General features: G+C 37.7%; 1 long non-coding RNA gene across 4 annotated transcripts in view; it reads right to left on the reverse strand.

Annotated features, from left to right (window-relative positions):
- LOC124104945 (uncharacterized) overlaps nucleotides 1–21,639 on the reverse strand; it is a 130,866-nt gene that overhangs the window by 91,187 nt on the left and 18,040 nt on the right. The window contains exon 4 of one of the 4 annotated variants that reach the window (XR_006855574.2): nucleotides 5,891–9,303. The exons of the other annotated variants lie outside the window; for them this stretch is intronic. This is a non-coding gene — a long non-coding RNA (uncharacterized LOC124104945). Of the gene's footprint in view, nucleotides 1–5,890; nucleotides 9,304–21,639 lie in introns of those variants that run through there. 4 annotated transcript variants of the gene reach the window in all.

Genomic DNA, 21,639 nt, shown 5'->3' on the forward strand with positions numbered 1-21,639 from the left:
ATAGAGGCCTATTTGGGAGGTTGGACTTCCAACTCTACCTGGCAGTAATGAGGCCATCTTTCTTCTTCCTCTATCAGCATGAAAGCAGAGAAGGCCTACCAAAACAACGATTTAAATAAGATCCAGAATTTCATAACATCATACCCAAAAGGTTCAGACATTTTTTTTAAAAAAAAAAAAAAGGAATAGAATTTCAGAGGCCTGAGGAGCTATAACAAAAGATCTAGCATTTATATCATTTTATTCACAAAATAAGAGGGAAGATGTTGGTACTGAAAAACTATTCCAGAAAATAGTAGTAGGTTTGGAAAGAAACCAAAACCTATAGATAAGAAACCTGAGCAAACCCCAGACAGGATAAACTCAAAGAAATCTATCGTAAGACATTATAATCAATTTCTTGAAACTAAAGAAAAAAGAAACAATATTTTTCAAATGCTAAAAAAAAAAAAACTAGCAATGCTGAATACTACACCTCTTAAAACTATCATCCAGAAAAAAGGAAAAATAAAGACACTCTCAGATAATGGAAAATTTGTTACCAGCAGACCTCTAATGGACTTTGCTTCTCCTCTTAGGTATTTGATAAGTAAAGCAAAAGTATGCCATCATTTGATGTGTATTTCCATATATGTGAAATAAATATTTAAAACAGTAATATTATAAACTAAGGAAAGATTCTTTTTAAAATATTTCCAGTTGTAGATAGAATCAATACCTTTATTTTGTTTATGTATTTTTATGTGGCACTGAGTATCGAACCCAGTGCCTCACACATGCTAGGCAAGTGCTCTACCATTGAGTCACAACCCCAGCCCCAGGAAAGATTCTTAAATGAAGGTAGGTTCTCTACACTTTACTTAAGCTGTCCATAGCAGTGGATTGTGATAAGTTATGTGAGTGTAATTTAATGCAACCAGTAAAAAAATGACACACTCAAAAATACTACAGATAAATCAAAACGTAATTCTAAATTTTTAAAGAAACTCACAGGAAAAGAGCAATAAAATGAAAACCAGAAAATTTTTAAAAATTAAATGGCAGATCTAATTTATTGGTGGTTACATTAAATATAAATGGTTTGAATAAAACCAATCAAAAGACAGATAAGAGGTAAAGTAAGAGGATTGCAAGTTTGAAGTCACCTTGAGAAACTTAGCACCATCCCATGCATTGTCCTTAATGGAAAGGAGGACAGCAAAACACCCTGCTCCCGAATGTCCCTTTCTGTTCCCCAAAACCTTGCCAAGTTAAGGGAATGCTGAGAGCAAGCATGGGCTGGAAAGTCCAGATACATATTACCCTGAAGGACACGGCTTTCTCTCATGCACACTGGGACCTAGGGCAAGTTAGTATTATCTGTAGAGAGCTACTTTCTTGCATGTACATGGGAACAGTTTCTCCTTGGGGTGCTAGTCACACAAGCAAGGTAACACTTCTGCATCCTAATATGCAAAATTCTTCTGAGCGGGGATGGGTGCAGAAGTGAGGGCCCTGTGGAAAGATTACATGTCACTTGTCCAGTCAGTCACCACTGGACACAACACCGTAAGGGAGAGGAAGCACTGCTTGGCAGAGCATCTTGAGGAATGGAGGTGCCATCTGTCAGACTGTCACTATTGAACTCTTCTTGGAGTTGTATTGATGTCTTTCTTGTAAGCTTTCCCCAATAATCCATATCTCACATTCTGTCTCTGGGCACTTTCTTTGGCCTTTCTATGACCAACCATGCTGCCCTGGCACAACTGGGCTGTAGACATGACACTCTGTCTCAAAAATAAAAAAGGGCTGGGGACATCGCTCAGTGGTGAAGCACCCCTAGATTTAATCATCAGTACCAAAAAAAAAAAAAAGAAGAAGAAGATTCAATGTATCAAACAGCACTGATGAAAAAAAAAATCTCAAAAGATCACATGGCACATGAATCCATTTATAGAACATTCAATGAATGACAAAATTATAGACATGAAGAACAGATTAATGCTTTCCGAAGTTGGAGATGTAAGAGGAGGGACTGGAGTATGGACATAAGGAGATCTTTGTGGTAATGGATTAATAGCTCTGTGTCTTGCTTGTAGTTTTGGCTAGACAAATCCATACATGTAATAAAATAGCAAACATACAAAACTACATTTAGAAAGAGAACTGTACAACAACTTGTATCAATGCCAATAACCTGATTTGGATATTAGAGCATGATTACATTAAGATGTACATGGGACCCCTGTGCATTGCCTTTGCAATTTCCTGTGAATCTAAAAAATTTTTAACTGCAAATGCTCCTTCAGAAACCAGATATTTTGCATATGGCTTATTTTGAAAGAATTTGAAGCTGGTAGGTACATAATTTAAAATCAAAGTATAGTATATGTATATGGACTGTATTTAGAAAAAAATTTTAAATTTTAATTTTCTGTTATAATTTCTTTATTTGTATTTATTAAATAATGTGTTGTTTTACTATGTGATACATTAAGGAAATTTTTAAATGAACTACTAATAAAATAGATAGATTGCAAAGACATTATGCTGAATTAATAAATCCATATACAGAAAATTTATGATGTATGATTCCCATTTGTTTATAACCCTAGAAAATAAAAATCTAATATATAGTGACAGAAAGTAGATCAGTGGTTGCCTGAAGCCAGGAAGGGTTATTGGTATAGACTACAAAAGAATATTTGGGATAATAAAAATATTCCATATTTTTATGAGTTGATGGGTATGTAGGTGCATAAACTCATCAAAACTTGGGAATATCCATTTAAGATTAATGTGTTTTTTAATGTACATGAATTATACTTCAATAAAATTGATGTAAAATTCCTTCACAAGCTGGGCGCCTTGGCGCTCTTGTGTGATCGTAGCAGCTGGGGAGGCTGAGGCAGGAGGAACGAAAGTTCAAAGCCAGCCTCAGCAAAAGCAAGGTGCTGAGCAACTCAGTGAGACCCTGTCTCTAAATAAAATACAAAATAGGGCTGGGGATGTGGCTCAGTGATCAAGTGCCCCTGAGATCAATCCCTGGTACCAAGAAAAATCCTTCATAAAATCTTATAAATAAAATGAAAATATTTTAAGATATGAAATATTTGAAAGTATTATAAAGTAATGGCATACTTGACCATTTGAGTATAAGATGACAGAAAGTCAAATCCAATTGTAAGACTTGCATAAAACCTTACTGATATTGACACTTCATATATACACTCTAAAGTAATAGCCCTAAATTGTGTATCCTCATATTAGCATCAAACCTTAGAGGCTTACTTGCACTGATCAATCACTCCACTGACTGTGCAGAAGTATATCCCTCCAGAAACCCAAAAGCAACCTCAGTCACACAGGTATAATGAGGAGAAAATGATTCTTCAATGTAAGGGTTTCTTGATACAATCCATTCGGATTATGAAAGAAACTGTTGGTGACAAATTCTCTGTCACAATTTTCCTGAAAATCTAAAACTATTCTAAAATTAAAAGATAGCCTCCCAAGTTGCTGAGATTACTGGCATGTAAACACAGCACTCTACTTAAACCACTGGTTTAAAACAAAATAGTTTGTGACACTGTAGCTTGAGGAGAAGGTGTAACATTTCTGGAAATCTTAATAATGTCATCAACATGGGGCTGGAGATGTGGCTCAAGCAGTAGCGCACTCTCCTGGCATGCGTGTGGCCCAGGTTCGATCCTCAGCACCACATACAAACAAAGATGTTGTGTCCGCTGGAAACTAAAAAATAATAATAATAATAATAATGTCATCAACACAACATGCCATTTTTTGATGTTAGGTGGAAACCATGACTGCTTCCAGACTAATTATTTACAGTGGATTTATAGAAGGTTTAGAAAACTCTACCAAAAATACACCCCTAAAAAAAACATTTGTTTACTATTGCTGCTGCCCACAAAAACATTACAAATATTATGAACTACAGAAGAGATAACAAATATTACTCTAAGGTAACACCAACTAGCTGGCCGGTGGAATGGTGCCCTGTAATGGTGCCCTGTAATGGACAGGAAGATGAAATATTACCTGTGAACAACACAAACAGGATAGAAAACACTAAATCAAGGTGACCTACTTTAAAGTACCTCCCATAGAAAAACCAGTGGACTGAATTGTCATGCCACCCCTCCTACGCTTCGTGGGCAGATACTGGAACAAAACTCAACCAAATAATAATAAATTCTTCAGGGTGGGGAAGGGAAACCAGATAATTGCTACTTCCAATTACATTAGGAATAAAAAAGGAAATATTAAATAGTGTGTGAAAGTAAAACTATCATGGAAACTGGGAAAATACCCAAATGTAGTACCCTTTAAACTGGTTGGCTCACCCAAAGAAACTCTAAAAATTTGAAAGAAAAAAAAAATCTAGGAGATGTCAAGTTCCCACATCTGAGAGAAGGACCCAGCACTTCAGAAGAACTTGTCACCTGGAAAAAGATCCAGGTATGAAGACAGCAAGAAATTCACTCCACATCCAAATTCACTTGTACAGATCCTGGATTGCCTGGCGGGGGTTGGGGGGGGTGTCCATGCCCACTATTTTAAACCACTATTTCTTAGACCCAGTCCACAGGTGCCCTGGTGCCTCAGCCTAGAGACTGTATACCTCTGCCTTACCCTTTATTATTTAGGATCCTTGTTCACATGTAACAGTCAACTCAAAGTGGCTTTTTAAGAAGAAAAGTCACAATGGTTCCTATAACTTATTCAAACAATATTATCAGGACTCAAGCTCACTCTCTGTCTCTAGCCTTCCATGAAGCTAGCTTTGTTTTCCTCTGTGTTGGCTTATCTGTCAGGCTTTCTTCAAAGAGGCTTCTGGAGTCAATAGGCCCATAGTATACAGGTTAGCAGGCACCATAGGAACACAGAGACTTCATTCTATTTCCATCAGACTTCCAGAAAAGGCCTCTTTGACTCTGATTAGCCCATCCCAGACCATGTGTCTACCTCGGAGCCAAACACTCTCCAAGAGCACACTGTCATTACTAGTATTTAATGAGGGCTAGGGATATAGCTCAGTTAGTAAAGTGCTTGCCTTGCATGCATAAGGCCATGAGTTCAATCCCTAGCACCATCAAAAAAAAAAAAAATCACTAGTATTTAATGAATTGCTTAGCAGTAGGGAAGGAACAAAATCATCAGGCAGCCTGAGGCTCACCAGCAATATCTGATGCAAGTAAAAGCAATAACAGTAAAAAAGAATAGGAATCTCTACTTGACTGAGCAGGTTTTCAGATTTCATTCTTCCTAAGATAATATTAAGTACTATTAAGTACTAACCCATTATACTTCATAAGCTTCTATGAGAAATCTGGAATTGCTAGGAGTTAATATACATTAAAAAAAACACTTAGAATAATGTCTGACTCAAAATAAGTACAAGAAAATTTTTAATTAGCACTACATAAAAAGAATCCTAGAGAAAGAAAAAAAGGCATATCCTAATAGAGCGGAGGCAAAGAACTACTCTAGAAGTAGTGTAACCTAATTTTGTAACAAACTGGTGAAGCAGGATATATTGGTTAAACTACTTTTTTATGTCTTTGATTCATAGCTTGAGATGAACAAGACTGTTTTAAAATATCTTTTCTATGCAAACATAAAAGTATTTGATACAGAATACATATCCAATGTTGGTTACAAGATGGTAGTATAATAGATACTGGAGTCTACCCTTCTATACCAAATTCTTACAATAGAAACTGCTGAAGGTATACTGTAAATAAATGAATAACTATGCTCTAAAACTAAAAATTCTTGTTGGAATAGAGAGTGAAAACTTGCTAAAAGACAAAAATCTCATACTAGAGCAAATTTAAATAGGAAATTATAACCTAGGACCTCAATAGAAATATATAAAAGACTTCCTTCTCAGGAGGAATCAAGACTATGCCATGGGAGATATCCACAGAGACTATGGAGCAATTGCACCCTGCACACAAACTTCCCATGTACCTCACTAGCAGCACAACCCATTCACTTAAAATTTTCAGTTAAAACACATATGGTAAGCAATCCTGACAGTGACAACAGCCCCTCCAACCAACTGGGCTGTGAAAGCCAGAGATGTCAGACATTCTAGTAAATAGCATCAATCATGAAGAAGAGTGCACACACACACAAAAAAAAAAAAAGAATCACCAAATGGTTGAGAAGTTTGTAACACCATAAGAGAGACATCAGCTCAAAAAATTAAAGGAATGTAAACTCAATGAAATAGAACTGAAAAGTGTCAGACAGGACTTTAAAATAAGTATAATTAATATTTTCAAAAAGATAAGGATGGGTAGTATCATCATGAACTAGGAACAGGAAGTTAATAACTGAAGCAGAGACCGTGGAAGTAGAAAAATGATAACTGTTGAAATTAAATTATTGGCAGGATGGACAAACTTGAAGAGTCAACTTGCAGGTTGGAAGATTTGACCAAGAAATTCTCTGAAAATGCAACATCAGAAATAAATCTTTGAAACTTGAGGAAGAAAGCACTGAGAAATGCAGAGGGTAGCTTCAAAAGTTCAAAAATCTATCTAAAAGTCCAAAAAGGAGAGACTAAGGGGGAAAAAATGGAAAACAGGAACTAGTTAAGAAAATAATGCCCTTGTAGTTAATTCTGAAAGCTCAAATCTCTGCCTCCTTTTTTTCTCTCCTCCTCCCCCATTAAAATGCCAATTGGTGGATTAACTAGTAAAAAGAAAATTGGAGATGACATAAGAGTAGATAAGAAACAACATCTGCATTTTGGAAGTTAAAAACAGATGGACACATGGTAATTAATTTAACAAGCCAGAAAATGTTAAAAAAAATCATATGCTTACAATGTATGGGTGGGCCAATAAGCACAGATACTCAGTAAGATTCAGGAATTGAAGTACCAATAACCTATGAAGGTAGGAATACAAGTTGAGGCTGGACACAGTAGAATTGATTGAAAATCTGTCTGAAAAGCAAATGGCTCCCATATTCCTTCATCATCTCAGTTCGTCAATTGTCCCTCCTTATTCACAACAGAAGTCTTGGAGTTTATTCTGTGATGAAGCGGAAAGATCTGGAATTGGGACAGCAAGTGGATGTGTCTTATTGAAAACAGTCTAGTGGAAGCCAACACATTAAATATTGAGTCCTCAGTCATCTTTCAAATACTAATGGTCAGGCTTTACCCACCAAATAGGAAATTAGATGATTGGTCTCTGGAGAAACCAAGCATCCTAATAAAAAAGACCTATAGGTACTGGCCAGGGAAGGTCCCATGCCAAATAACCAGGTCTTTGCCCATATTCTGAAAACCCCCACCAATGATCACAATTACCTTTTTTGTTGCCTCACTCTTAAATATGAAGAAAAAGCCAAGGATCATCAGACATTTAAAAAAGGAAGGGCCTCAGAAGAAGGTGGGACAGTGCAGGAATAAGATTTTATTAAGCTATAATTACTGTTTGGAGATATTGGAGAAGATTTAACATCCTTGAAATAAGAACAGGATGTTTTCTGAAAGTAATGAAAAACATGATAGAGATGATTCCATATCAGAAAAAAAAATGAATTCAACAGTAAAGAGACTTCTCCAAGAAAGTAATGGAGAAGACCAGGAGATAGAGATTAGAAGACACAATGACGATATAGGAACTACTAATCAGACGTTTAAGTTGCTGTATTTTGAGGTTTCTTTGTTAAAGAGCTTTGCCTTTATTTTCACTTACAAAAATACCCCCAAAATTCTAAGGTAAGTTTATTTCTCCATCTACAGTTCTATTCCTAGGCAAATTACCAATCAAGTGTGAGTTGAATAAAAACATGTTCAAATATGCAAGACCTCAAAAAATAGAACTTTTAAGCACCCCTTCTCAAAAGACTACTAGAACAAGAACTTATGCCAAGCTCCAGGTGTAATGGGCATTGAATAAGCAATGTAAGTACTACCTCACTATCCATTATTCTATATATTCACTGCTAAATCATCATACTTCATATGGGCCCATGAAATTATTGTGTTTTTAAACAAATAATTTACACTGATAGGGGCCTGCCAAAAACATTTGCCTGAGACTCCACATATCCTCAGGACAGTCCTAGTTAAAGTGGTAAATCTTTTACAACAACCAGTGGATTTAAGAATGAAGAGACCATAAGTAAGCTTCGGGAGTGGATTCATTATAGTGATGAAGGCAGAAAACAACACTGAAGAGTCAAAGAAAGATTGGACAATGAGCTGGGCATAGTGGTGCAGGCCTATAATCCCAGCTACTCAGGAAGCTGAGGCAGGAGGATCACAAATTTGAGGCTGGCCTTCCAATTGAGGAGATCCTGTGTCAAAATAAAAAACAAAAAGGGCTGGGAAGGCACTAGGTTCAATCCCTAGTCACACACACACACACACACAAAAAAAAAAAATATGAATAATAAGATAGTCAACCTCCGCCTTTGGTTTATAGACTCGGGTGGAAAAGATAGTGATGCCTGAGAATTTGGTTTTGAAAAATCAATTATTTACATTGCTAAAGTAGGAAGTAGGTAGCCCATTATTTACAAAATATCTTAAAGAGCCATTTTGGTTTTGGAAAGCCAGGAGGCAAAGCAGAGTTTGGAAAGGAGATGAGACAATGACTGATAAGTTTTACATAATAAAATTTTTAAAATACTACAATTGGGGATTGGCTCAGTGGTACAGCATGTGCTTGGCATGCATGGTGTCCTAGTTTGAGTCCCAGCACCATAAAAAAGTAAAAAAGAAGAAGACTGACTTTCCTATATTATGCCATTGCTGGGGGGAAGGCCTGGAAATAAAGAGAACAAAGATAAAAGGGCTGGAGTTGTAGCTTAGTGGTATAGTACCGGCCTAGCATGCACAAGGCCCTGGGTTCAATCTCAAGTACCACAAAATTAAAAATTAAAAAAGGTAAAACATTTCCGCAATAAGACACCTGGAAATGCAGATGATGTAGGTCTAGTCAGTCAGAGGTATCTTAATAATATAAATGGCTAACATCAAGTTTTATATTAAATCCTGTCCTTACTTAAAATTTTAAGTTTGTCCATCATAAGTATTTGCCTTAATTTTGACTTTTAAAATGATGTGTTAAAATATTTAACACTTTACAAATAGTATTTATCTTGATTACTGAGTTTCTTGGGACCTACTTAAATGTTGCACTCAAATCAAGTGCCTCGCTCACCTCACCCCAGTTCCTGTCCCTGCAGATCTTCAGTAAGTGTCACGTGGCACAGTGTCAGGAATGACTGTCAATTCTGGTTCAATGCAGGGTGGCATGAAGAGACCATCAGCTGTAGACAAGACATGGAAATTCTCTAAAAACCAGTTTAAGAAGCCTGAGAAATGTGGGATTATAAGGTAAACTTCAGAGCGAAGAGAAAGATAAACAGCAGAAGTTGATACAGGATGTTGGCAGGGGTCCCAGAGAAGGGTGGAGCTGTTTACTCCCTGTGTCCTCTGCTAGACTCCACAGCTTACTTGTCCACAAACCTTGGCCTCTCCAAAACAAAATGAGAAGCTTAATGTACCCTGGAACTGACCTTCTTTTCTCATCCTCAAAAGAGAATCTAAGGGTTGGCTGTTGGGTCCCTGAGGAGTGAACACTAGAGTACCAGGGTGACCTTCCCAATCTCTTCAAAGAATGTCAAGGTTAGAGCCAGCTCCAGAACAAGTAAGTGAAGTGGTTTAGAAGTGTACCTAGGAAGACTCTCTTGACACCTTGGTTGCATTGCCGATCTTGATAACAAATAAGAATGGGGCCCAGTATTCATCCCTGCTCTATCTACCACTGCTGTCCAGGAAGATAAGGACAAGGGAGGGGCTCACGTCAACCTCCACCAGGCAAAGCCTGGGATGCTGTTCCACCCTGATGTTTTGAGGAGTTTGGTTTTTTATGTGTACTGTGGCACAAATCAAGCAGTCAGTCCCCTAGGAAAATCAAACTCCTAGACAAACAGTTAAACTCATGGTCACCAACTTTTTCTAGGGTCTCAAACATGCCCAGCACGTCTATCACAAATTTCCCAATCAGCTATTTCTCTTATTTTCTTCACTTTCTCCTGCCCCTTCCCGCCTTCCATCTTTCTTTCTCTTCTTCTTTCTTTTTCAAGAGATGGGGTCTTGCTACACTGCTCAGGCTGGCCCAGAACTCCTGGGCTCAAGCAATCCTCCCACCTCAGCCTCCCAAGTAGCTGAAATTACAGGGGTGCGCCCCTGCACCCAGATTCTCTTTTATTTTCCTTGAAAAACCAGCCTCTACCTCAGAGTAAAGCCTGTCCAAGGAAGGGGGCGTGACCCTTGTCCTTGGAAAACCCACAGAGCACTCCTAGGCACATACCCACCCTGCTGAGTTGTTATCTACAAATAACAGGAGAGATCTGTTGCACCACGTGTCCCTGATTCAGTCAGGCTAGGTGGGGACCCATAGCAACCCCCTGGCAGCCACCAATCAGCATGAGACAGGGAAGTACCTGAGATGCCAGATAACCCTCCCAGTAGTTTATGATGTTTGATAACATGTTGGGAACCATGTAGTTCAGCACATACTCCCTCATGGCTTAAACCAATCAGTTCAAACAAATCCCCCTCTCTACTAGCCAATCATCCCTACCCAATTTGTTCCCGCCAGTGAATGTGCTAATCGTGTTTAAGAATTGTTTTATGATTTTCCTGCGGTGTGTGATGAGTTGCTAAAAGATGCTATGATGTATGTGAAGTCCCTGCCTTCTCCAAAGAATGTATAAAAACTGCTGAAAACCCTGGGCTCAGGGCCTCTCAGCGTCACCAGTTGCTGTGTATGCACGCAGAGGACCGAGCTAGCTCGCAATAAATACCTCTTTGCTGCTCACATCGATCTTGGTCTCTGGTGGTCTTTTGGGGGTCCCGAATTCGAGCATAACATATGGCTCGTCCGGGATCCCCCTTATAAGGCTACCCAGACACCCCGATGGAGGGGTGATGAAAACCTGGCCGGTAAGTAAAGGCATTGTCGATCTGTAGTTTTCTGTACTCTGGTTGCCTGCAGGTTCTGGTTCTGTATTGTGTGGTCGGCAAAAGGTCCCAAGTGGACGCACGGAAGGGCAGCCGACGGGGTTTGTGGGAGACGTCCCCAGCTCCTTTCTGGGTTCTGAGTGTATTGCCTTTAGTAAAGTATTTCGTGAAGTATTTTGTAAAGTTTTTTTTTATTTTTTTTATTTTTATTTTTCAGTTTTTGGTGGACACAACATCTTTATTTTATTTTTATGTGGTGCTGAGGATCGAACCCAGTGCCCTGCACATGCCAGGCAAGCACGTTACCGCTTGAGCCACATCCCCAACCCTAGTAAAGTATTTTGTAGCTAACGGATCCTCCATCTGCCCCTGCTTTTGGTTTCTGGGTAGCAATCCACGCCGCGCTGCGAATTCTGTGGCTGTGCTGCAAATATTGTGTTACGTGTTTTTGTTTCTATTGTCCTGTCTGCCTTTACCCCAACACCCTGGCAAGGGAACTAATCACCCAATCTGGAGTTGTCAGACCCAATCTGAGGGGGATACTCCCCCAATCTGTTTGTCTGAAGGGAAGGCCCCAGTTGGCTTGGGGCCAACACCCCACTTCTGTTTTTTCAACAATCTGAAAAGGGAATCTGTCTTTGTGTGTCTTTTTGTCTGTGTCTCTGTTAAGTGTGATGGCATTGTTTTACTTTGGACAGATGCAGTGTCCCAAGTTCCAATCTGCCTTAGATGTGTAGAAATAACTTTAGCTAAATTCTAGCCTGAAAATGTCCCTAGTATGCTTCTCCTGCTTCCCTGTAAGGGACCAAAAGTCAATAGAACCGCCAGCTTTTCTGTTCTCACCTTTTACACCCCTTTTAGCTGTGTTTTAAAGAACTTTGATAAACTTTACTCCCCTTTGTTAAATGGGATTAGGGAAGCAATGTTTTCTTTTCTTCCCATAGTTGGCTTGAGTGCACACACTGCAGAGGGAAATGCCTGCTGGAGATCTAAGAACTTTGGTATCTCCCTTTTTTTTTTCTCAAAACCCTGTCCTCATTATTAAATTGGCATTAATTGGCTTTGAGGACAGGAACCAAACTTTCAGTCACAAATTTTGGCACCCCAGATGGGACTCTAGAGGAGCCCCCACTGTGCTTTCTTGGGGAAGCCTAGCGCCCCAAACAACTGCATGCCGAGGATATAAGATGAACTTTTTGAGAGCTGACTACTGAAAAGTTAGGAGATATGGAGCATGCCTGGTGCCTGGGGTTGGACCAAACCAGAGGAGCTAATCCTGTAAGTAAAAGGAAGGACTGAGGGACTCCCAGCAGCTGCCGAAGCCCTTTTGCTTCGGGGAACTCCCTCCTTCCTTGCCTGCACTAGAAGGATTACTCCACCTCTGTCTACTTAAAAAAAAAAGGGGAGGGAAGACACTGAATGCAGTAAAGTCACCTCACCAAGACCCTTGATTTTATACTTCTGGTTGCCCCTCTGTGAGAACATCTGGTCCACTCGTAGGGACATCTATGGTGCCACTTGTGTAGGAGTCATAATTAAATGGGAGTTGGAAACTTGGGGAGATTTTTCTCTTAACCGGTCTGTCTGTTTTAAAGGTTATTATTGATTGTTTCTTGGGGATGACCTTGGCTGAATGTGTATCTAAAAGATGATGTTTTATTGTAATAATCTGGTATCTGGGTTTTTGAAGCATTGCACAATCTTGCAGTTAAAAGTTGGGTTTAGGTAATTGTTTAGTTTATGATTTCAGATAATTCATGCCAGAGAACTTAAATACTTAGGATAGAAAACTAAAGAACTCTACTTCCAAGTTGGCAAGTAACTCCCAATCATTCAGTTTTCTCACCAGTTTTTGAACTGGGTAGCCTGGGAAGATTTCCCTAGGTGTACCAGTGCATTAATTTGGGCAAGGATATGAAATCATGGTATGGTATCTGTTTCCCTCAGTATGTAGGATTTAGGAAAGGAAAGTGTTGGATTGGGACCGTTGGTCTGGCTTATTGAAATGACATTAAATAGCAACAGTCTTGGGAATTTTTAAAGCTTAATTTTGGATATAGATGGTAGTGTGTGTGGTTCCCTTTTGGAACTTAATACTACTATAGGAACTTCAGAGCATAGGAAGTGGCTTAATGATCCTGAAGGGATTTCTTCTGATGGTAGCTTTTATATTATCAAGTAACATCCTATTTTCAGTTTTGTGTGAGCAAGTTTTTCTAGTGTAGGAAAAATTTTTTTCTTTGGCAAAACAAGATGTAAAAGTATGAAATTTTGTGAATTTTATCTTAAACTTGTATCATAATTTTCAACATCTAAACCTGAAAATTATGACTTAAGGTTAAAATGCCTTAGGCATGAGGCTTCTGCTCAGAATAGCAGTTTTCCCTGCTCCTTCCAGACCTCAGCCAGGACTTAAGTTGAAATCCAAATAGAAGAAGCCTTCAAGCTCAGTAGGAGACTGATCTGAGGCTCAAGGAAAAAAAAAGTGAAGGTGTCTTTTTACCTGAACTCAAACTAGACTAAACCAAAAAAGTAAATTTTATGGTAATTTTTAATTACCAGCCGGTCATTTTTTCTAGAACCCTTGCTTTTTCTTAGATTCTGTATTTTTTGAGCTCATGATTTTGATCCTACAGACCTAGGTTAATGTTTTTCTGATCAGTTCTATTTTTGATCAACTGTGGAATTTTTAAGCATTGCAATGGAGATTTCACCTGCGAAAAGCTACAAGGCCTTTACTATTGTTTTATGTGTGCACACTTGTGTTATGTGTTGTATGTCTGTATGTGAGTATGTCCATATATCATGCACATGATACAACAATTGGCAGATATATGAGGAGCTTCATAAAATTTTTTAAAAATGGATCCAAACATCTTTGATTCACATGATTTAAGCAGTTCAATTTAAATTGGGTAAACAGATGAAAGTGAAGTGTCTTTAAAATTAAGCTTACAGGTTTTTCTAGGTGTTCAAAAAAACTAATAAAATGTTGATGTCTATGAAATAATCTGCCTAAATTCAGAAATTTACAAGGATTGTTGCAAAATGTGAACAGAAAAGGAGGTTAACAGATGGAAAATAGAAATTAGAAGATTCTAGGTTTGGATTTAATAGAAGGAAAATGTGTTTCTGGATAAGAGAGTCTATGTGATTAAGTAAATAAGAGGGTTTAAGTAAATGATAAAGAAGGTGTAAGTCGGTTATATATGTAAGGTTTTTGAGCAAGTAATCTTAAAGAAATTAAAAATTATACAACTATAGTTAAACAACAACTGTTATTTTGCAATATTGTAATATGTTATTTCTTTAAAAGCTAAACTTGGTTAATATAAAAACATCAATGTAATTGTGGTGCTATTAATGTGTTCATATCTTCCAGGTATACAAGTCTGTAAGGTAGAAGCTTTAAAAGAGCATTATATCAAGCTGACGTTCTAAAGTTGTATGGCAATTTTAGGCTTAAAAGAAAAACATATTGGAGATTTATTTATATCATTTGATGTTCTATAACTGGACCTGTTATCAATAGGATATGTAAAGTTTTATGTTACTTTTTACACTGAGGTACAATTTAAATGTATTTTTAAGTTAATATATTGGAGATTTATTTATATCATTTGATGTTCTAAAACTGGACCTGTTATCAATAGGATATGTAAAGTTTTATGTTACTTTTTACACTGAGGTACAATTTAAATGTATTTTTAAGTTAATGAGAGCCTAATCTATGTAAGGTTAATATTGTAAAACACAAAAGTACTTTGCTACTTTTCTACAAAAGGTTAAAAGCTTTCAGCCTTTCTTTAATTTATGTTTTAGATGTTATATTATATTGTGTTAGCTAATATTCATGTGAACTTGAGCAACAATTTATGTAGGCTTTATAAAATGATGTTTTGAAAGCAAAGATTAGCTTCAGAACTAGAGCACTAAGATTTATGAAGAGCCCCACCTTACCTGAGATAAGGCTCTGTGTCCCATCTTACTACATGTGAGAATGACTACAAAAGAAGTAGGCCAGATTTAAGTACATTTAAAGTTGTGTCCAAAAGTTAGTTTTTGTCAAGGATCTCAACAGGGGAATATAATTTATAACTCTGCCGAGTTCAAGGTAGCTATTACATGAACTAAGTATGTTTTTACTCTTGTTAATTTTGTTTTGTAGTTTTCTTACAAATGGTCTAAAGATTGCTTGTTAATGTTTTGCAGAGGTACTGCTTTTAGAACACACAACCTGGGTTACTTTAAGATAATGAATTATCACCTACAGGATAGAGAAATAGACCTTAAAGCCCAGTACTCTTAATATAAGGCTGTTGAAATTTGTTTGCTGGATGTTTAAGATTAAATTTTTAAATTAAATTAAAAGGGCCAAGAAAACCAATATTTGGCTCTTGCCCTCTGAGTCAGTCTGAATCCAGGGAAAAGGGGACTTCTCTAAAGAGCTTTGCAACTCTGGGCCACATAACCTCCCGATCAGGGAGATTAATGAGACCACTGGAGAACAGAAAGCCAATCAGTGCATTTGCTATGAAGAGGAAGGTCACCGGAGAAGGGAGACACCCCTGATGCTTCCAAGGGAAGCCACATGGTCAAGCAAGACCTGGACCCATCCTAGCACAAATGGCCCTAGCAGAACTGAAAAGCTGCTGTAAAGTTCCCCCAGGACTCCCATGGAAACTCAGCTGACTGTTAATAATAGACTGACTGCTTCATCTTTAACACTTAGCAAAGACAGTTAAAACCAAAACATAGTTATTCCTGGGCATTTTAAATAATAATAATAGTTAAATGTAACTTAAGGTATACACCTTGTGTTAGTCTCCAAGAATAAGTAAGACTGGAGGTTACAAAAGAGATTCTTAGGCAGGAATGCCTGATAACTATCAAAAGGAATTGCCAGAGTAATTTTTAGTTTAAGGCTTACAGATATTCCTAACCTACACAGGTAGGCTTGGTGTTTGCTAGTATGATTATGCAGCCCTAAGTAACAGAATTAAAGGTTTGTCTATTAGACAGAGGTCATAATAGTAAAAGGATTTTGTAAGATCAGATGACATTAAATTATTAAACTGTATCTTATGGGGGAGGACATCTGTAACACTAAAAGTTAAATGTTACGTTTACAGTCCTGATAACTGGGGATGTTAAAGCCTGGTGAGGGAACTTCTACACAGTGACATGTTCCAGCTGCTGCAACATTTATTCAGTACTCATGGCTTTTGTTTCTCTCATAGAAGCACCCATTCCCAGATGACAACCTGTTTTTCCCCAACCAGACTTCAAATGGAACGACTTCTAAAAGGGAACTCACGTCCCCCACAGCATCCCCCACAGTGTCGAGCCCCCTCATGTTCAACGCCCCCTTTCAGCTCTGAAGCAGCCCATATGAGCCGTTGCCCCTTCTCCTTACAGCAATAAGGAGTTCCCAAAATTAGAGGGGGGGAATGAAGCCAGAAGTAGATAGATAGTGTAGATAAGTAAATCGAGTCAGGTTGGATCTAGGAGGCCAATTTTGAGTAAGTCTGGGAAGTTGAAGACTGTCCCCTGTGGATTACTGTCCGAATTCGAGCATAACATCCTCAGTCTATTCAAACTCTCTCCACTCTCCTTATATTTCTGAAATGCCCCCACAGCTCCCTTGACTCTCAGAAGCCAGCTCCTTACCAACCACCTCATGCAATAAGTACAAATCGTCAGACGGGATATTTCTCCACACCTAATTTTCTGGTTTATTTGCTGCCAATGTCATTTGTTCCCTTTTGTTTAAAAGGAAGAGTTGTCTCTACTATTTGAGGCCATCCTTCTCTACCTTTTTGTCATTACTACCCCCTTTGTGGAGCCTTAAGACATTTTTTCTAATAGATCCCTGCCCCCAACTCATAAAATTTTAGTATCTTAATTAATATCTTAATATCTGTTTACCTACTGTGGCCTTATGGAGAGACACAGACCATTATAATAATAATATAATATATAATAATATTATATTATTAATATTAATATATCTTAGATATTAATAATATCTAAGATATTGCTGTCCCACCCACTTTCAGAATGCACCATGGGAGGCCAGTTCCTCTGCACATTCTTGGGATTTTTCTCCTCCCACAAGATTCTCCTCTCATCTTTTACACCCTGGCTCTTCCTGTGCCTCACCTCTCCCTCTTGCCTTCCTAGTTACCTTCTTCAATTCTGGTTCTCTTTCTTTTTCCCTTCACAGACTTGTTTATTGGAAGATGTACTACACTCCAGTATGCATTCTGGTTCTATCTCTCTATGAAACTGTCCTCTACGATGCCCTAGACAAACTCAGGGTCCCCATATACAGTCTCTTCCCCAGCAATCCCATGTTAAAAAAAAAAAAAAAACTTCAGCAGCACTGGCCATGAGAGAGCTAAACCAAACACATTGTTTCTCTACAACTGTTTATAAACAGCTAAAATTTTCACTCCAGCTTTATTGAGGTATAATTCACAAATAAAAGTTGTATATTTTAGGCTCTGTAATGTTTTGATATATATATACATCATGAAATGATTCCCACAATCAAATTAATAAACATGTCCACCATTCACCTAGTTACCTTTTTGTAAAGTTGTGGTGAGAATGTTTGAGCTCTTCTATCTTAGCAAATTTCAAGAATACAAAACATTATGATTGATTCTATATTTTAGAAGATCCAAAAAATTCCACCAGAAAACTTTTAGAACTAATAAATGAATTCAGCAAAGTAGCAGGTTATAAAATCAAGACCCATAAATCAAGTGCATTTCTATAAATAAGCAATGAAGCCACTGCAAGAGAAATTAGGAAAACTACTCCATTCAAAATAACCTCAAAAAAAAAATAAAATACTTGGGAATAAATCTAACAAAAGAGATAAAATACTTCTACAATGAAAACTACAAAATACTAAAGAAAGAATTTGAAGAAGACCTAAGAAGATGGAAAGATCTCCTGTGTCCTTGGATAGGCAGAATTAGTATTGTCAAAATGACCTTACTACCAAAAGTGCTGTACAGATTTAATACAATTCCTATTAAAATCCCAATGACATTATTCATAGAACTAGAAAAAGCAATCGTAAAATTCATTTGGAAAAAAAAAAAAGAGGCCCAGAGTAGCCAAAGCAATAAGTATCAAGAAGAATGGAGCAGAAGATATCACAATACCAGAACTTAAACTATACTGCAGAGCTATAGTAACAAAAATGGGATGGTATTGGCACCAAAACAGACATGAAAACCAGTGGAACAGAATACAAGACACAGATACAAACCCACATAAATACAGTTACCTCATACTGAAAAAAAAAAAAAAGCATCATAAACATACATTGGAGAAAAGACAGCCTATTCAACAAATGGTGGTGGGAAAGCTGGAAATCCATATATAGTAGGATGAAATTTAACCCCCATCTCTCACCCTGAACAAAGCTCAACTCAAAGTGGATCAAGAACCTAGGCTTTAGACCAGAGACCCTGCACCTCCTAGAAGAAAGTGTAGGCCCAACTCTCCATCATGTCAGTTTAGGAACTGACTTCGTCAACATGAATCCTAAAGAACAAGAAATAAAATCAAGAATCAATAAAAGGAATGGTATCAAACTAAAAAGCTTCTTCTCAGCAAAGGAGACTATCAACAATGTAAAGACAGAGCCTACAGAATGGAAGAAAATCTTTACCAAATGCACCTCAGATAGAAAATCTTTACCACATAATCTCCAAGATATATAAAGAACTCAAAAAACTTAACACCAAAAAAACAAATAACCAAATTAATAAATGGGCTAAGAAACTGAACAGATGCTTCACAAAAGAAATTGATCAACAAACATGAAAAAATATTAATCCTCTCTAACAATTAGAGAAATGCAAATCAAAACTGTAGTGAGATTCCAGCTCACTCCAGTCAGAATGGTAACTGTCAAGAATACAAGCAGTAAGTGTTGGTGAGGATATGGGAACAAAGGTACAATCACATATTGCTGGTGGGACTTCAAATTGGTGCAACCACTCTGGAAAGTAGAATGGAGATTCCTCAGAAACCTTGGAATGGAACCACCATTTGACTCAGCTATCCCACTCCTCGGTTTATACTCAAAGGACTTAAAATCAGCATACTACAGTGACGCAGCCACATCAATGTTTATAGCAGCTCAATTCACAATAACTAAACTATGGAACCAACCTAGATGCCCTTCAACAGATGACTGGATAAAGAAAATGCTGTTACATACAAATGGACTATTAGTCAGCCTTAAAGAAGAATGAAATTATGACATTTGCAGGTAAATGAATAGAACTGGAGAATATCATGCTAAGTGAAATAAGCCAATCCCCAAATACCAAAAGCTGAATGTTTTCTCTGTTAAGTGTATGCTTATGGTTGGGGGGCAGTAGAGAAGAATAAAGAAACTTTGGATTGTGCAGAGGGGAATTAAGGGAGGGGTGGTGCAGTGGGGATGGGAAGGGCACTAGAATGAGACAGATATTATTAACCTAAATACATGTATGATTACCCTACTGGTGTGACTCTGTTCCATGTACAGACAGAGTAATGAGAAGTTATGCTCCATTTGTATACAATGTGTAAAAATGCATTCTACTGTCATATAGAACTAATTAGAACAAATTTTAAAAGCATAGATAGAAAAAATTATGATTAACTAAAATCACCACACTCTATATTAAGCCCCCAGTCCTTACTCATCTTGTAACTGAAGCTTTGTAGACTTTGACCAGTATTTCCCCTTTCTCCAAATCTCTACCCACTGGTAACCACCATGTTACTGTTACTATGTGTTCACCTTTTCTGTAGATTCTGGGTCTCCGTGAGACCATTCAGTTATTTGTCTTTCTGTGACTGACTCCCTTTAATAGACACAGAGTTCTCAAGTTTCATCCATATTATTCAAATGACAGAATTTCCTTCTTTTTAAAGTTGACTGGTAGTCCCATGTTCTATATGTATCACATTTTCTTTATCCATTCGTCTGTGAACACCTACGCTGTTTTTTCTGCTGAGGTAAATAGTAATTAGTGCCTAGAAAAGCTTACAGTAAGACAAAAATGACTCTAAAATATGTGGCAGCAAAGGGAGAAGCCGGGTGCTTCCCTTATTTCCAATCTTGAGGTGAGAATCAAAGCAGAGTGACCTTGGTTGTAAAGTAAAAGAATGTATTCATAAAACATCTGAAGAAATCAATCTCCACAATGGGCATGCGACCTATCCCATATGTGTTCCCTGTTTGTAAGAGTGGCAGCCCTCCATTGTACCCTGGCCTGCCACCTCCCAAGGAGTACATGAGTAATAAAATGTCCAAAACCTCTCCATTGAGTCCACCAAGTTCTTTCATTGGAGTCAGGAAACATTTATGCTTGGAGCATTTGCTAACCTGAGGTTAAACATTTCCATGTCTTGGCTGTTGTGAATGATGCTGCAATGCCTATGAGAGCAGCTGAAGTTATTAAGTGAACATGAACTTGAAGTGAGCTGAGCATATCAGGTATGTAATAGAACAAATGTACTCTCCTAAGTAAAAAACAATGGGACTTATTTCACTCAGCTCTGTGCAAACCTGGCATTATGGCTTGGATCCTAAATATTCCTGAAGGCCCATGTGCTGAAGGCTTGATCACCAGCCTGTAGCACTATTGGGATGTGGTAGAACCTTTAGGAAATGGGGCCCAGTGAAAGGAAGTTAGTTCATTTGGGGGCATATCCTTGAAGGGGATATTGGACCCTGACCCTTTTCTCTCTTCCTCTTTTTTGTTTCCCATCTTCCTTGAGGTGAGCAGCTTTACTCTGACACACACTTCCTGCAATGATGTTCTGCCTCACTACAGCCCCCAAAACAATAGAACCAACCAACCTTGAACTGAACCTCTGAAACTGTGGGTCAAAATAAACCTTTCCTTTCTATAAGTTGATTTATCTCAGGTATTTGGTCACAGTGGCTGAAAGCTGACAGACATATATCTTACTAGAGGGATTCACTCTAGCCTCTTCAGTGTATCATCTTTTAACTTTTAATTAGCATAATTATTATGAACACTCCCTTTTTAACAATTAAAAATCCCTGATTTATCCCATGACTACATGAACTATGCAGTCAATGTCTTCTCTGGGTATATTCCTATGCCTGACAAATAAACCAACTCCACTTTGCTGTTTGTTTGTATTTTTTCAAAAAATTTTTACTTTATTTCTTTCCACCCTTTCCTTGGACTCTAACCTATAGAAATAAAACCACCAGTACATAAGGATATAGGCACACACATGCTCTTTGTAGTGTTCAGTATATGTAAAAATAAATGGAAACTGAATGCTCAGGATCAGAGGCAAAGTTGAATACACTGTAAAGCAGTCATATAATGGAATACCATTCATCTTCTTAAAAGAAGTCAGATTGGGGATGGGGTTGTGGTTCAGTCATAGAATGCTTGCCTAGCATGCATGAGGCACTGGGTTCAATCTTCAGCACCACATAAATGTAAAATAAAGATATTATGTCCATCTAAAAATTGTAAATTTTTAAAAAAAGTCAGATATGTAACTATTGAGCTTCAGAAATTTCCATAGATATATCTTTTAAGTAAGAAAAGCAAGATCCAGAAAAACGTATACAG

Source organism: Marmota monax, unplaced genomic scaffold (assembly GCF_021218885.2).
Source record: "Marmota monax isolate L192 unplaced genomic scaffold, Marmota_monax_Labrador192_F-V1.1 WCK01_AAM20220418_F8-fsc00392, whole genome shotgun sequence".
NCBI classification, from domain to species: Eukaryota; Metazoa; Chordata; class Mammalia; order Rodentia; family Sciuridae; genus Marmota; species Marmota monax.